The sequence below is a fragment of the Papaver somniferum genome, chromosome 2 (genome assembly GCF_003573695.1).
Source record: "Papaver somniferum cultivar HN1 chromosome 2, ASM357369v1, whole genome shotgun sequence".
In the NCBI taxonomy this organism is placed as follows: Eukaryota; Viridiplantae; Streptophyta; class Magnoliopsida; order Ranunculales; family Papaveraceae; genus Papaver; species Papaver somniferum.
In genome coordinates this window covers 182,328,593-182,343,440 of record NC_039359.1, presented here as the reverse complement: position 1 = coordinate 182,343,440, position 14,848 = coordinate 182,328,593, and positions in this window count along the sequence as shown.

Here is a 14,848-nt window from a genome sequence, read left to right as displayed (position 1 = left end):
CAAATATACCTAAATCTAAAACTTTTCCACCTATAAGTCCTTTCTCCGAAAGTGATTGTCTATGGACTAAGTCGAGACAATACAACTAATTGGTTCACACTTCGTGTGATCGTCTATGGATACGAGATCGAGACGATACGACAACAAGATAACTTGTGTGATTGACTATGGATTCAAGATCGAGACAATACAACAACGAAATATGTTTACTTGATAAAAGGTTCAGACTTAACCAAATACAATAGGATTGTTATCAAGTAAATCGGAATTAACGTTTGTGTATTTTACTTCTAATTATAATAAAACAATTATAATTACGAAAATAAAAAAGTAAAAGACACAACAAGATTTTGTTGACGAGGAAACCGCAAATGCAGAAAAACCCCGGGACCTTGTCCTGAATTGAGTACTCTTAGGATTAAGCCGCTATACAAAATCTAAACCAACTTCTTATAGTTGAGACCAAGCAACTAAACCTATAGTTCACCTAGTTCCGTCGTATCCCTGCGCCTCCAACTTGCAATAAGTCACGCACTTGGAACAATTCCTTTTGTTCGTATTCCAAACAGTAAAGGAACAACAAATTTGTTCGGTAACAACTCTTTTCAATCAACGTGATATGAGTTTGACAAAAGGCTCTCCCATTTATCCCAATAAACTCCTTTGTCAGGTCGTTAGATCTATCAAACAACAATCACCAAAGTAATTGTCAATTTTTGCAATCAATACTTTGAATCACAAAGAATTGTATTGATGCCAATCTACTCAATTAAAAAATCAAATATATCACAAGGATAAAACCGATTATAGTTGGATCCTCTTATACCGAAAAAAGTATTGTGTACACCAAAGATTATGAACCCCAAATAAAAATCTTCAATATCTTCTTTATCTTCAAATCTTCTTAGATCTTCAATAAACACCTGCACACAAAAATTTGAGTCTCTTGTGATCAATCACGTATAGAACGGAGTCTGTTAACAATGGGTTATCACAAGATCATCTTTAGAACCAAAAAACAGTGTAAAGATCCCTGTCGAAACTTCGATCTAGTTTGAGTGAATCTTATATCAGAAGAGAAGATTCCCAAGCATAAACAAACTAGGTGCAATCAAAGTTCAACACCACCGTTAGTCAATCAAATCAATCGAAAGCACAAGATAAAACGCAATTATCTAGTTTCCCACCAACGGTACTAATAGATATTCTCAATCCCAAAGAAGAATTTAAACTGAGCGGGCGTAAGAGATTTCGCCTAATTAGGTTACTCTCCTCTCCGAATAGGCGTCTACACCAGTAACAACACAACCGAGGAAGTTTGCTGTCACGAAGGATTAGTTTGCTAGAAATGAAAACTTCAAGTATTTATAGACAAGGAAGTTTGGAAACCAAGGAATTTCCAAAACCGAAAATATTCTCAAGATATGCAATATAATCCAAATTCGGCTTCCATAATTCCTGGAAATGCCCTTTCCAAAATATTGACCGAAAATCTCTTTGGAAAATCTTTAACTAGTAAATGCATATTACTAATTCTTATTTTCCTAAAATAAAATTAACAACCTTAAATAAAAGATTCTTAACTTATTTATATTTTGATCCTGGGATTTTCTTCTTTTAGATATTAAGGAATAACTTTGAACAATAAAAGATAAATATTACTGTACATGTTCAAAGTATGTTGACATAATTACTTTGTAAGCCCTCTTCCATACTTACAACCTTGAAACCGATTTTCCACACTTCCAAACAAGTTTAGAATTAGTTCATATGACTTTCAAGAACTATGTGATTGATTAAGAACACTCAATCACAAATCATGGGTTTAACGGTTCTACCAAAACAAGTTTCGGTTCTACCTCCATGTGGGTAATGTGCATAGTCACACTAGCTTTCCAAAATTCGGTTGACTAGATACTAGGATCGGTTCCCCACATATATATGGTATCTAACTTATATGTATTTCACATGTCCATAGGATCGGTTCCCCTTTGCCTAAAAACGTGTTGCACATGTCCATAGGATCGGTTCCCCTTTCTGCTAAAAACTTGTTGCACCTCATACAAGGATCGATTCCCATATGTGATGTGTTGCACCTCTTACTAGGATCGGTTCCCCTTTACCCAGATTCGGTCATACACAAATTACAAACTCGATCATACCATCTCAGGTGATTACTTAATATCGGTTTCACTAATAAAAGTCATAATAATACATAAGTCAGGCCTTTGTGAATAGTTTTACCAAGAACACAAACAATTCATGATCGGTTATACTAAATCACACATATTGTTTGTTCACAAGATATGCAATGAATAACAATACCAATAACGCCTGACGATTTCCTTTTCCATTCATAAACAGGTTTATGAACTTACTTCCTTAAAACACATGTAAAATATTTTTTCCTATGATGAAATCCTTACCTCATACGCATACATAATCACAATAGCATTTAAACAATTATGTCGATGTCTTATCTACAAAGTTTAATGGTTAAGCAATAAACTTCATATTGTATTCTTTAATACTATGTCTATCTAGAGTGTTCATGCTTCACAGTTTTGTTTTCAATATGCACGACTTGAAAGATACATTAGAGAATGAAACAGTTCAAGTCAAATATCACTAACCTCAAGTGGAAGTGTTAGATCATTGCTCGGTCGAACTCGCATGCGTTGCTATCTCAAGCATGTTTGTCAATGTTAGTGTTCAAAACTATAAGTCTTGATTTCTAGTCTATTATAGCTAAGTCTCGGACTAGGATAGAAAGTGTAGTTGAGCTCAAGGACTTCATGGCGATTCATCATACAAGTAGAAGAACTACTCAAGGAACCGGTGGAACTTCTCGACAAAAAGGTATGTGAAGACTTGAACTTATCTATCACTCAAAAATCTGTCTACTCTATCTCCTACTCTTTGAGACAAGAAGTCGTATGCTATATATATAGACTTTGATTATACACATTTGGTATTTCGAGCCGAGTATACCTCGCCTATCTATATCTCGAAATATGAGTTGGTAAGCTTTCCGCTTTAACCAAGTTTAACTTTACCATGTGACAAAAGTCATGATATGTTTTAATCATCTTGAAAATTTCTTTGACGAGAAATGGTGTAACAACTGTATAACGTCCTCTAAGAATGTTTCAATGATTGAAATGAGAGTTTAGATTAAATAACTAATGGTGGACATAAGTCTTGTTGTGGAAACACATTTATGTATAAGTCCTATTCCTTGAACCAAAGTTTGCGAACTTTGTTGATCAAGAGAACCGGAAGAATGGCGTGAGCCAAGTCCGCGAATTCAGTCCGCAAACTTCCGAAGTTCTCAAACCCGATAATTTATACTGGAGTTGACAAACTACTTGCGTGAAACTAGGTCCGCGAACTCAGTCTGCGAACTGGCGAAGTTCTCATACCCGAGAATTTCTGCTGGAGTTTGTAAACTCTGCCCGATAACATAAGTCCGCGAACCTAGTCTGCGAACTTGAGAAGGTTATATATCTGAAGATGATTTATGAACTTAAAACTTAAAACGACTAAGGAATGCAGTTTGCAAACCGTGGCTATAAAAGTTCATGAACCGACTCAAGTGAATCAAATCAGCTTTGCTTCAATTGTGTCTTGTGTAGTGCATGAGATTTCCTTGCAATTCAACAACTCTCTAACTAGTTCATTTGAAGTCATTTGAACTAGTTATGGTGAAGAAGAGCGTGGTTGATATGAAATGCTCATATGGCTAACCTTTTGGTTAACTATTGTTGAACCAACAAGTGCATACGTTTGGGTACGGTTGAAAACCTAGAAGCGTGCATTGTCAAGTGTGTATAACAAGCTAAGTTTTTGATCTAATGGTTGAAAAATATTATCTTGAATCTAAATCAGGTTATCATCTAACGGTGGATATTGATTGATTTGTTACCAAGGTAACTTAATTACAAACCCTGATTTGAAAGACTGTATAAGGGGAACTCTAGAATCTGTGCAAAACTAATCCTCACACCTTACGTGTGATACTAGTTTGCATACTAGAGTCGGTTCTCCTTTAACCTTTGGTTTTCTTCTTCTAAAACCAGGTTAACGACTTAAATACTTCATTGGGATTGTGAAGCCAGAACGATACTACTTTTATCGTAGTTGTGTGATCTGATCTTGCATCTTCTATCGTACGAGTAAAATCAGATTGATTGGCTTGAGACTGATATCTCCATAGGCAAGATATAAAAAATAATCACAAACATCTTCGTCTCATTGTTTGTGATTCCGCAACATCTTGTTTTGCTACCATACGATTAAGATTATTGTGAGGTGATTGATAACTCTAGGTTGTTCTTCGGGAATATAAGACCGGATTATCAATTGGTTCCTGTTCACCTTAATTATTATCAAAAGACGGAACAAAATCTTTTAGGGTTTATCTGTGGGAGACAGATTGATCCTTTGACAGACTTGTCTGTGTGAGACAGATTTGTTTATTGTCAAAGCCTGCTATTTTGGGTCGTATCAACTCTTAGTTGTGGGTGAGATCAGCTAAGGGAATCAAGTGCGCAGTATCCTGCTGGGATCAGAGGCGTAGGGAGTACAACTGCACCTTGGATCAGTGGGAGACTGATTGGGGTTCAACTACAGTCCAATTCGAAGTTAGCTTGGAGTAGTCTAGTGTCTATAGCGGCTTAATACAGTGTGTATTCAATCTGGACTAGGTCCCGGGGTTTTTCTGCATTTGCGGTTTCCTCGTTAACAAAATTTCTGGTGTCTGTGTTATTTCAATTTCCGCATTATATTGTTTTATCTTTATAATTGAAATAATACAGGTTGTGCATTTAAATCATCAATTAGAGTAATTCAACCTTTGGTTGTTGATTGTCATTGATTGATCCTTGGATATTGGTCTTTGGTACCATCCAATTTATTCCTTGTAATTGATTAGATCTCGCGGTTCTTGCTTGAGTAAATCAAATCAAGAAGAGATATATAAACTCGTTGATATACTTTTAATTGATTGAGTATTGTTGATTCTCTTAAAAGTATATTTGAGTTTGTCCATACAGATTTCTAAGCGAAATATTGGGTGGTGTTGTTAGACCCCCTCTTTTTCAATTGGTATCAGAGCAGGCAAACACGTTTAAGACCTTACAAGTCTGTGTTTATAGCGATCTGACTCTATGGACAAGAGTACTATCTCTGATAAACGCTTTACCAGAAATAAAAGTTCTATCTCGTCTAACTCTATTAAAGAGAAGGGTTCTACAATCTCGAATATAGATGAACCTTCTGTACTGACGAGACAGACTAACACTGACATGTGTACTTTCGATTACCCTTCAAATGTGAGCCTCTCCATTAATGAACGAGATTCGGCTGAAGAGAGTGAATTGATTCTAAATCTTGTTAGAATCCAAGCTGATAGATTCAATCGGTTGAAGCACCATATCAATGTTCTACTTGGTGTAATAAGAGATTGCAAACCCAAAGGTAATACTGAAGTGCATTCTTCATGTACGGATCTTGAAGCTAGCCTTAGAAGATATGCCTTGGAAATTGACCATCGCTCGAGTAATCTCTTTATTCAAGGATGCTCAAAGCAGTTTAATATGCCAAGTACTTCTGATACAACTAAATATGTTTCATGCTCAGAAGTAAAAACGGAAGCCCCTTCTAGTAAAACGGATGTGATTGAAGTCAACATCACTCAAGTATGTTGCACATCAAATGGAGGGAAGAAATCTTCTAACGATGATATTAAGACTGTACTATCTAATCATTCTGATGAACATAAAGTATGTCCTGTCTGTGAGACAAAGAGTTCTGTTAAACGAAATGGAACCTCTAGGTTGAAGAAAAACTCCTTTGTACAACTTCAACACACCTTAGATTTAATTCTTAAAGGTGTAACTGACATTCGCATGACTAAACCAATTGGTTTTCTTACCTACCCTATGTATGTTACCAGGAAAGCAGTTCAATGAGTTCCTCGAACACTCAAGAACAAAAACAGACGTCTTAATAAACATCGTCTAAAGGAAGATCATCTCGTGGTCTCTGGAAATAACGTTGCTCCTGTTGAGAAAGGAAATTCAGAAGAAAGAAGGAAAATTGATGAAATGAGAGATAATCTAAAAAAGATAATTGAAGGGTATAAAGAATTCGTCAACAGGTTGTCATCCTCATCAAACCAAAATTCTTCCGGTAAGAACTCAAACTATGTCTCGTATTTTGACGACAATAAGTTTTATGATAATTTCTCACATAAAAAGGAGTCCCTCTCTAGATTCAGGAGGAAAAAGAGACTTGACCATAAACACAAATCTCTTGATGAGCGTGTAGCTCATACTTGTACTAATTAATCACAAGGTTTGAAGAGCTTACTCATAAAAAACCTGTTGAGTAAGATGTGTTAATAATCAGGTATACTTTTGGCATCTGCGTATGTTAAGTTTAGCTATCTTCTTATCGTCCATAGCTAAACTATTGACTGCACACTTGTTGTGCTTAAAGTATTGTTTGTGTGTAAATTTGCTTTTCATTATCTTTGGGAAGTCCTCTATTGAATCTTGTTTCTTGCTACAACTATGCTCGAAAGTGCTTCTCCGTGTTTTGGAGTTTATCAACCCCTGTCTTTATAGCAAAAGTTGTGTTTGGGTTTTTATTTTTGGGGGTCATGTTGTAATCGAATGGATACCCGTGTTCTAGGACGAGTCAATTGTCTAAGAAAACCCTCGAATCCCTTCCCTAAGAGACCCTTACATATCAACCTATTGAGTTACGAAAGTCACGTACGCATAATATAGGTTGTCTTCTGGGTTGTCAAGAATGTCTTATTCTTTATCTTGCTATGGTGGTTTTGAAAGAGGATTCCTTGACAAAGGTTATGTTGTTGAGTCCAAGAAGAAAAGAACCCTTGTAGATGAAGATCATCCTAATGCTTCATGTTATTTTTCCTATATTCATGAGGATGCTGAAAAGGATGATATGATCTCTGCTGAAGTTGTTCATGACTTTCTTAAGTACTTTGGGGAAGCAAAACAAGAGCTCATTGTTACTCTGAAAAATCTTGATGCATTGAAAACTGAGTTGGAAAAGGTTACTGCTGACCTTAATCTCATAAAGTCTTACATCAATGATCTTCGCAAAGAAAATCACCTCTCCGATGTTGCAATGAATGTTCTTAATCACAAGCTCTAAGACATTTTGTCTCATGAGGATTCTGAACCGTCCATATGATATTAGTTCGTGTTCGGAATAGCACTGGAGTCTGTTTTTCTTTATCTTGTTTTATTTATTTGTTGCCTAGTATGTCTTCTTTTTGATTTAGTTGGAAGAATAACTAGTGATTTGAATAGCAATGATTGTGACTAAACATAGCTATTATTTTTTCATCTTCTTTTTTAGGTTTATTGGTTTAAATTCTAAAAACTATTTGGAAGATGATGTTTTGCAGTATTAATCTTTATGATTTGTTATATTGCAATTTGTTATGGGATATTGGTGTTTACGTCCGTAAACTATGTTTGTCCCGTACTTTGTCAAAAGTAAAGTCGTTCGTGATCGGTATTCACGTATTGATAAAAGAATGAATGGACTTTTGACAAATACAAAAGTTAAGCCTATATTGTCAAATTTTTGATGGAAGATAGTTTAAAATCTTTTTTTTCAAGGATTATGTCTATTAATATCGTTATGAAAATAGTGTTGGAAAATAGAATGAATCCTTGTGTATTCCGCAATATTGATCATCCCTGATCCATATTTTAAGTATTACTGTGAGGCTTTGTAATGTGTCTTGTGTTGAGCACTATACAACCAAGTTGATTTGTTAGCTTAGTTGGTGTTCCGTGAGATATGTTATGTCGAGCATATTGAACTAAATTAATCATCTTGTTTGGTTATTTAGTTATTGCTCCGTAAGTTTTCTTATGTCGAGCAAAACAAATGACAATTAAATCGATTACTTTTGTGATTAGTTTGGTTGTGTATTCCGGTTCACTTGTAATTAATCTAGTTGAGTATTTTCGTGTCTCTATAAGTTCTCTTATGTTGAGCATAATCAATTGAATTGACCATTTTTTATGTTTAATTTGATTGTGTATTCCGATTAAATTAATCATGGGTCTACTTGTGATTAATTTGATTGAGTTTTTGGATATAAAAATCATTCCTATGGTTTTGGTGTCCAATAAAAATTCTTTTTTTCCTTCGAAATTAAGGTCGCTCTTGTTGTTCTTTCGGGAATGACATCAAACGGGGGAGAGTTCTTTTGAACTTGTGCTTGATGGTCATATCTTTAGGGGTGTGCGGCTGTGGAATTTTAGAGGGGTTATCTTGTATCTTTAAACTCCTTGATGAATGCATTTAGCTTCGGCTTTATGATTGCATCTAAATTAGTTAGTATGTATTTTTCCTTTTGTCATGAAATGTCTCTCTCGGAAATTTCATTATGATCCCGTTCTTGTACCTTTGCCAATTTTATTGACAAAAAGGGGGAGAATTAATATGTAGTTCACGCTACAAATACATATAGTTTTTGAATCATTGTGTAAGGGGGAGTGGTTTCCATATGAGATGGAGTATTGACTAAGGGGGAGTGATACATATCACCATAGTATTATTGATGAAGTTGTGATACAATTGAACTTTGACGTTGTGTAGATATTGTATAACAATGATCGAGACCGATGCTTTCTCATTGTTGTAGCTACGGATCTTCAACAACGGTGATGCTAAACTTACAACCTTTGGGATCATTTGATTACTTGGAAGTGACGAAGATTTAGAGGAATGTTGAAGATTAGACATGTGGAATAGGATCTACTAAAGTTTCTTTATCTTTTTTGTATTCCATAAGTATTGATAGTTGGGGAGATTTTTAGATCATTGCTCGGTCGACCTCGCATGCGTTGCTATCTCAAGCATGTTTGTCAATGTTAGTGTTCAAAACTATAAGTCTTGATTTATAGTCTATAATAGCTAAGTCTCGGACTAGGATAGAAAGTGTAGTTGAGCTCAAGGACTTCATGGCGATTCATCATACAAATAGAAGAACTACTCAAAGAACCGGTGAAACTTCTCGACAAAAAGGTATGTGAAAACTTGAACTTATCTATCACTCAAAAGTATATATACTCTATCTCCTACTCTTTGAGACAAGAAGTCGTATGCTATATATATAGACTTTGATTATACACATTTGGTATTTCGATCCGAGTATACCTCGCCTATTTATATCTCGAAATATGAGTTGGTAAGCTTTTTGCTTTAACCAAGTTTATCTTTTCCATGTGACGAAAGTCATGATATGTTTTAATCATCTTGAAAATCGCTTTGACGAGATATGGTGTAACAACTGTATAACGTCCTCTAAGAATGTTTCAATGATTGAAATGAGAGTTTAGATTAAATAACTAATGGTGGACATAAGTCTTGTTGTGGAAACACATTTATGTATAAGTCCTATTCCTTGAACCAAAGTTTGCGAACTTTGTTGATCAAGAGAACCGGAAGAATGGCGTGAGCCAAGTCCGCGAATTCAGTCCGCAAACTTCCGAAGTTCTCAAACCCGATAATTTATACTGGAGTTGACAAACTACTTGCGTGAAACTAGGTCCGCGAACTCAGTCTGCGAACTGGCGAAGTTCTCATACCCGAGAATTTCTGCTGGAGTTTGTAAACTCTGCCCGATAACATAAGTCCGCGAACCTAGTCTGCGAACTTGAGAAGGTTATATATCTGAAGATGATTTATGAACTTAAAACTTAAAACGACTAAGGAATGCAGTTTGCAAACCGTGGCTATAAAAGTTCATGAACCGACTCAAGTGAATCAAATCAGCTTTGCTTCAATTGTGTCTTGTGTAGTGCATGAGATTTCCTTGCAATTCAACAACTCTCTAACTAGTTCATTTGAAGTCATTTGAACTAGTTATGGTGAAGAAGAGCGTGGTTGATATGAAATGCTCATATGGCTAACCTTTTGGTTAACTATTGTTGAACCAACAAGTGCATACGTTTGGGTACGGCTGACAAACCTAGAAGCGTGCATTGTCAAGTGTGTATAACAAGCTAAGTTTTCGATCTAACGGTTGAGAAATATTATCTTGAATCTAAATTAGGTTTTCATCTAACGGTGGATATTGATTGCTTTGTTACCAAGGTAACTTAATTGAAAACCCTGATTTGAAAGACTATATAAGGAGAACTCTAGAATCTGTGCAAAACTAATCCCCACACCTTACTTGTGATACTAGTTTGCATACTATAGTCGGTTCTCCTTTAACCTTTGGTTTTCTTCTTCTAAAACCAGGTTAACGACTTAAATACTTCATTGGGATTGTGAAGCCAGACCGATACTACTTTTATGGTAGTTGTGTGATCTGATCTTGCATCTTCTATCGTACGAGTATAATCAGATTGATTGGATTAAGATTAATATCTCCGATAGGAAAGATATAAAAAGTAATCACAAACATCTTCGTCTCATTGTTTGTGATTCCGCAACATCTTGTTTTGCTACCATACGATTAAGATTGTTTTGAGGTGATTGATAACTCTAGGCTGTTCTTCGGGAATATAAGACCGGATTATCAATTGGTTCCTGTTCACCTTGATTATTATCAAAAGACTGAACAAAACCTTTTAGGGTTTATCTATGGGAGACATATTGATCCTTTGATAGACTTGTATGTGTGAGACAAATTTGTTTATTGTCAAAGCTTGCGATTTTGGGTCGTAGCAACTCTTAGTTGTGGATGAGATCAGCTAAGGGAATCAAGTGCGCAGTATCCTGCTAGGATCCGAGGCGTAGAAAGTACAATTGTACCTTGGATCAGCGGGAGACTGATTTGGGTTCAACTACAGTCCATTTCGAAGTTAGCTTGGAGTAGGCTAGTGTTTGTAGCGGCTTAATACAGTGTGTGTTCAATCTGGACTAGGTCCCGGGATTTTTCTGCATTTGCGGTTTCCTCGTTAACAAAATTTATGGTGTCTGTGTTATTTCAATTTCCGCATTATATTGTTTTATCTTTATAATTGAATTAATACAGGTTGTGCGTTTAGATCATCAGTTAGAGTAATCCAACCTTTGGTTGTTGATTGTCATTGATTGATCCTTGAATATTTGTCTTTTGTACCATCCAAGTTATTCCTTGTATTTGATTAGAACTCGCAGTTTTTGCTTGAGTAAATCAAATCAAGAAGAGAGATATAAACTCGTTGTTATACTTTTAATTGATTGAGTCTTGTTGATTCTCTTAAAAGTATATTCGAGTTTGTCCATACAGATTACTAAGCAAAATATTGGGTGGTGTTGTTAGACCCCCGCTTTTTTAGGAAGGATGATGTTGTTGTTGTTGCTTCTTACTTCTTCAAGTCTTCACAATACTTGTAATGTCTCATATCCTAAACTTTCAAGCTAACCTATACGAAGTTGACTCTAGTACATAATCAAGCGACTCTTAAAATGAGTTTTGATTCACTAAAATATGACAACCAAACTTGACATACCAACGCTTGGTGGGTTCAACCGAGCTATGCTCTAACATCTCCCCCTTGGTCAATTTTAGTGACAAAACTCTTACAATCATATGGATAAACAAATTACAAGAATTCATTACACATACGCTTGATTCCCGAATTCAACATCACAATAACCTGTATACATTCAATCCTTAAATGTCGTTGTTGACATTATAATAACAAAGCTAATACTCCCCCTTAAGGTGAGAGATGTAGATCTTATCAATCCGCACGTCTTTGTTATACCAATTAATATGATATGCTACTCCCCCTTAGTCTATGCTTTCACTCTTTTGTTAGATAAATGTTTAAGCACAATTATCCTTTCCCGTAGTGATACCAATCAATATAAAATCAATGCCAGTATCACTTGTTTACTCCATATCTTTCTCCCCCTTTTTGTCATAAAATGACAAAGAAACGAAAAATAAAGGACAAACCGAAAAGAATCTTACAAATATCAAAATAGACTTGCAAACCTATAGAGTTAAGCACGAGGGTTCCACACACCATTTTTGATAACCAATATCAAAACCGAAACTACAAAGTAATTTGTTTTGATATGTTATCAAGGAAATAATTGCCCGAAGAAATTTTCCCAATTTAGTTTAGAAAACCAAAAATCAACTAAGCACCTTAGACCCTTTGCTAAACCGACTGTACAAATACAACCGCTTCGTTCGATAAGACCAAAATAAATATAACTCTATTTTTCTCATTAGGTTCTAATTATCCATATAACTTAGACCTTTCACTTTTAAATAAGACAAGTACTAGGTTAGTTAACTAGTATTTCTTGTTAAGGCATTCGATTAGACTTGAATAATCGAAACCTCCACTTTGATAAATCTAACTAAGATAAACTTAGTTTCTCTTATCCGGAATCGAATTGGACTAAACAATCCATCCCGTAAAAAATTTCTTTCGTTAAGCCATAAACAATTCGTACAAACTAAATAAATCAACTTGCATAATTATTCACCTCAACTGGAAGCAATTGAAACAACATAGACAATAAAGCACCGCAATTGCGCTGAAATTTTGTAAGCCTAAACAATTGATACCATACAATAAAGCAAGATAACAATAGTTTTTCTTAACCGGTTGCAACTGAATCACACATACATCCATACACACATAATGGATTAAAACATCAATTGTACCGAAATTTTGTTAACCAAAAGCAAAATATATATGAAATAAAGTCAGGCTTTTCTTAATCAGGACAATAATTAACTAACAAGATTGTTACCTCAAATTTTGCATTCACTTCTCCAATATGTTTGCATCTTCTTCCAAGGAGAATTAATTTCGAAATATCATTATGTTGCCATCCTTATGAAAAACAAAAGAATAACAACAACCAACCTTTACCAGAGAAAGGTTGAAAACCGGTTTTTAACTATTGCAAGCAAAAGTTGAAAACCATCGAAACACATATGCTTTTATGCTAAACCAAAATCGATTCAACATATTGTGACTTTTTCACATATTGTTTCTACCAGAACCCCTCATGATCCTTCCAACATGGGCTAGAACTTAATCCTGCTAAATCAAAAAAGTCACCCAAACCATAGGGGTTCACAACATTATGAGATCGAATATCAAGGTAATAAAACCGAAATCAAACATCCCATAAACATCCATAGCAATAATAAAGCATTCAAGCACATGCTATGTAAATTAAAAACCATCATAAGAAAAATTATAAATCAAATAATTTTATTCATAATAGACTTAATACAATCATTGAAAAAAATAAAAAATTGATGTTTATTTTCCTGGATTAAGTATTGTAGTATATAACTTAATTTCTAGTGGTGTTTTTGTTGTTCACTGAGGTTTCTTCAGTGTTCAAACTTTTGAAGCATGTCTCAAGAGACTTGTCAACAACCACCTCTTGTTTCTCAATCTCTTCAATTAGAACCTTAAGTTCCGCAAGAACTCCTCTTGTTCCTTCAATCTTTTCTTTTACCCAATCTTGATGTCGAACAGTCATAACAAGATTGGTTTCCAGTTTTTCAAAACCTTGGATATATTGAGACATACTATTAGAACGAATCCACTTGGTTTTGGTTGGATCTTGTTTGTTGTAAGCCAACATACATGACTCATCTTGTGATCCAACTGAACTATCAGAATCATAATCAGACATGATTTTTGATATGATTTTCTTCTTCCTCTCTGTATTGATTCCTTGACAATCTTTAACCTTTTTAGCTTCCTCCTTATTAGCCTTTGAGATACTGTGAGTTATTGGATGCAGGCTCGGTTTTATAATATAAAAAGATTGATCAGGGTATTAGAATACAGGAAAGAGATAGTTTCTCTTTTAAAAAGAGACAACTTTCGGATCAAAAGATATCAGGGGAAACCGAAAATATTAAAGAATATATTTCGTTTCCTTTGTCTGAACTTTCCAAGATGGAAGGTTTATTAAACCACTACACAACCATGGATTCGCAGCTATCCATCAACAATTTTTCTGATAAACCACTACATAAACAAATGCACTCCATTTTTATTGTGCCTCTCTCGACCATAACTAAGAGCACGGAAAAAGACGAGAGTGCACAGTTTCAATACAACTACGTTGCATTGGAGTACGTTTTTCTAACTTATAGTGATTATTAGAAACATATTTCATGTTTCTCTTAGGGAAATTCTGCCCAAAATATTTTCTCCCAAGACGATGATCTTTTCTAACTCTAGAGATATTATCATGTGGAGAAACTATACTGACATGAAAATTTTCAGAGATAGATAAATCTCTCTTAATCCTTTCAATGAGATTTTCATAAGATTTTCTCATTCTAAGGACTTCCTTATGATTCACATCAGTGTGATTATCTGAAACAATTATCGGAAACTCCTGATTGTTTCTTTTGGCAAAGATTCTCTCTTTTCCTTTCTTCTGGAGTCGTTCTTCATCAAAACAAGGATTGTTTCGATATGGGTGAGGAGGAACCTTTTTCCAGAAGCGATTATCAACTCTTTCCTCTGATTCATTTGAGTTGATCTTATCGGGTAGTGGTATAATCTGTCTTTCTACCGAGGAATGGTCTTTCAGTTTTTTAAGACAAGAAACTTCTTTCAATATTTTTACCACAGTATGTTGAAGAAGAATAAGTTTCCTGTCAAGTGAATGAAAGTTGTATTTTTTAAGATCACGCTCACGTAATCGGTTCAAAGTTTCCTTTGTACAAGATTTCGTTTGATCATTAGTAGATCTAGAAGCTGGTTTTTCATCCTCTTCTGACTTGATGTAGTTAGGCAAACTACCATCATCTTGATCTGTTTCAGATGTAACAAAACCGGTTGTATCACAGTATGTA